The sequence below is a fragment of the Myotis brandtii genome, unplaced genomic scaffold (assembly GCF_000412655.1).
Source record: "Myotis brandtii unplaced genomic scaffold, ASM41265v1 scaffold1162, whole genome shotgun sequence".
Classification (NCBI taxonomy): Eukaryota; Metazoa; Chordata; class Mammalia; order Chiroptera; family Vespertilionidae; genus Myotis; species Myotis brandtii.
In genome coordinates, this window is record NW_005354021.1 from 834,094 (window position 1) to 838,125 (window position 4,032).

Sequence of the window (4,032 nt, forward strand, 5' to 3'; positions counted from 1 at the left end):
CCCAGGCCGGTGGGGAGGGAGCCGCGGGCACCGTGCTCCCTGCGCTCCTCGCCCATCCCTCCGGGGGGTCACCTTGTCGGGGGTCGTGTCGTTTCGAGTCTCCACTCCCCCATTTCCCACCCCCTCCCACCTCCCGCGGCGGGGAAAAGACATGTTGGGTGTGGTTTCTTGACATTTTTAGCCGTGAGGTAATGCAAGGATTAAAAATAATATTTTAATCACCAGTGGATGGTGTCTACGATGAGGTCTTTGGGAACAGAGCTGTAGTTCGTTGTGGTGGTGGTTTTAAATTTAATATAAAGAAGCGGATTTGGCTTACAGGAAAAAGGACATCGACTATGGAGCACACACTGGAACCTTAGTTTTAGGTTTCTGTAGATCACCCTTGGGGAATCCATGTTCCTTTCATTATTCAAACATGTTACTGAATGGGTTGAATACAACATTGAGGAAGCCATGACTGCGAGGTTCCTAATAGGTCGGATATTAAGTGTAGTATCATTAGTGTGACTTCACTCCAGAGTATTCGAGTCATAGTATGTCCATCTTTCGGTCCGGACCCGGGTGTTTTCTATGCTTTGGGAGTTGCTGTTGGGTTTAAAAGGGTTTTCGATCTCTTTACATTTAGTCGTCTGGCATTTATTGGCCGTCTTGTCATTGGGACAACTTTGACCTCGCTTCAGACTTCTTAGGAGATTTGAGTCTGAAAGTTCTTTGTCATTTTACCGAATTGTAAAGAGAAATGGTAGTCATCCTTTCCTTAGGATAGTTTCCTTGTAGTCCTCAGACATCTTAAAGAAAGCCTCATGTTCCTTTTGCAAGCAGTCTTTTGGTGATAGGTTTTTTTTAGAAAATTTCAGGAGTGAATTGTACATATAATCCTTAAATTTGGTTTAGGGTGGCCAAATGGATTATGCCTTTAAAAATGAGTCAAGGACAACATGACAGTTTTCAATTACTTTCTTATTTTTATAAGTGTACTTTTCATATTCAATAAATTTCTCATCGCCATGTTAGGGATTGCTTGCTTATTTCCATTTAAAAAATCTACATTGGGAAAATACTAAAAGAAAATTTGAAGTTTCCTTTTGTGCTGTTGATATTTTTTTTATTAATGTCTATTATGTTTATGACACATCTATATAGTTGTGTTAAAATAACTGGAATTTCTGAATTGTATATATTTGGGAACTTATATTTTAATATTATTTGCCACTGCAAGTTCTTTTGGGATAAAAAATGATTTTTATTAGATTTCTTTATATTGTGTTAGCTATTTAAATTCTCTAGCCATAAGTCACGTGGTTGCTGTAAAATATGTAGAGAGTAAAAGGCCTTAAGCTTAAGCAGTCATTCTAAGAGCAGAAATCTCAGAGCATAGACTTTTAAGTGTTCTTTGTTATTTTTTACCTTTTTAGCATCCAGATTCTCATTTATGGTTGACAGGCTTACTATTTTGTGATCAGAACTGATAAAATAAGAGAAAGAACATTGATTTAAAAATAAACTTAATGTCTATTTGGTAAATAAAATATTAGAATAATCTCCCTTAAAAGGGATGCATTAAAAGAATCACTGTTTAAAAAGTGGTTTAGACTTCTTTTTTCTTTAGTATTACATAGCAGCACATGCACACATTTGTGAAGCTGGATTTCAGAGTAATAATAATAATAATAATAATAGCAGCTAGTATTTATTAAGTGCTTGCTGTGTGCCAGCCAACTATTCTAATAGCTTGACAGGTATTTTCTCATTTCATCCTCAATTCTATACTGCAGGCTTAATTATGCTCTTTTTACAGAGAGGGTGAGTGAAGTACAGAGAATTTAAATAACTCACCACACAGTCAGTAAATTGTGGAGTCAGAATTGTAGCCTGGACTCTTACTTACAACATTAATGATAACGACAACTTCTCACTCTAATTGGGAACATGAGATAGAGTAGTGCCTTCACCAGATCAGCCTTTGCAAAGAAGTAGAGACACTTGACATGATCTTTGTACTGCAGTGATTATGTATGCAAATGTCATGGTTCTAAGTGTGTAAAAGTTTGCTTAATATTGGAGTGACTAGTGCAGTTTCATTAAATGCAGGTGACTAAAGAGGGGTTGTGTAGATTTGGGGATATATAGATGCAGTGATGTAACCAAACAGGTACAAATAGTGCAGCTGAAAGGAAAAAATACTGGAAGGCACACTGATACCACATTCATCTTTGGGAGTCATGGTTAAATCTTTTATTTATTTACTAGAGGCCTGGTGCATGAAATTCATGCACGGGTAGGGTCCCTAGGCCTGGCTGGTGATCAGGGCCGATCTGTGGGGTGACCAGTGGGGTGATTGGGGACCCCTGCTGGCACCCGCTTTGGCTGGTCTGGCACTGCCCACTTGCGGGCACCGCCCCTGGCCGCAGCCGCCTGTCTCTTCCTACTGTGGGGCAACTGGCAGGGTGATCCGGGGGGGCCCCTGCTTGCACCTGCCTTGGCTGGCCTGGGGCCTGTGGGATGGGGGCAGCTTCTGTGTTGAGCGTCTGCTCCCTGGTGGTCAGTGTGCGTCATAGTGACTGGTTGTTCCACCAGTCTTTCTGCTGTTTGGTCAATTTGCATATTAGGCTTTTATTATATAGGATTTATTTATTTATTTAAAATATATTTTTATTTCAGAGAGGAAGGAAGAGGGAGAGAGAGATAGAAATATCAATGATGAGAGGGAATCATTGGTCCGCTGCCTCCTGTATGCCCCCCACTGGGGATTGAACCCACAACCCAGGCATATGTGCCCTTGATCGGAATCAAACCTGAGACCCTTCAGTCTGCGGGCTGATGCTCTGTCCACTGAGCCAAACCAGCCAGGGCAATCCTTTATTTATTTTGAATCCCACTTTCCCACTTATTCTATCTAATTCTTGGCTTCCTTAATTCTAAATAATGGGTATGCAATACATTAGAATTTATAAAAATATGATGTGCTTTTTTGGTTTAAAATGAATTCTTTATTTTAATAAAAAGATACAGTACAATACCATACTTATTTAAGGGTCAGCTTCTGTAAGAAAAAAAATTTCTTTCTTTGAGAATAAAAAGTTGTCATGCTTTATTTAGGTGGTAATAGTTAGAGATAACATATCTAACTCTATATCCCACCCCACCCAATGCAATCCCTTGTGCAGGTTTAATTACCCTTTACTTCCAGTCTTAGTTCCTGTCCTTCTTATTCTTGCCATTGTCAGGGTTTAGGAAATTTTCCTTTTATCCCTTTAGTTGGCTGGTTGAATAATTAAAATGATTTACAACAAATTAACAGGAGAAAATAATATTTTAGTACATGTGCATGGTAAATTCACATAAGCATGAAAATTCTGAAGACAGGCACATGAGGTATATATGTCATTCTTTTTTTAAAATTGATTTTAGAGAGGAAGGGAGAGGGAGAGAGAGATACAAACATCAGTGATGAGAGAGAATCACTGATTGGCTGCCTCCTGGATGTCTCCCTACTGGGGACTGAGCCTGCAACCTGGGCATATGCCCTTGACCAGAATTGAACCTGGGACCCTTCAGTCCGCAGGCCGACGCTCTATCCACTGAGCCAAACCGGCTAGGGCAGTGATGGCGAACCTATGACATGCGTGTCAGAGGTGACACGCGAACTCATTTTTTTGGTTGATTTTTCTTTGTTAAATGGCATTTAAATATATAAAATAAATACCAAAAATATAAGTCTTTGTTTTACTATGGTTGCAAATTTCAAAAAATTTCTATATGTGACACGGCACCAGAGTTAAGTTAGGGTTTTTCAAAATGCTGACACGCCGAGCTCAAAAGGTTCGCCATCACTGGGCTAGGGCTCTATGTCATTCTGAACTAAGGAGGGGGGAAGTAGACAGTTCATAAATGCTACGGTGAAAATGCTAAGGTTCCTTTCCTGAAGCAGGTTTTTCTATCTGAATCTTTTTAGGCAGGTAAAGGGGAGATAACAAACTTTTTTTGAGTTTGTTGGGCTTTAATTATCATATCGAAATAATCAGTATG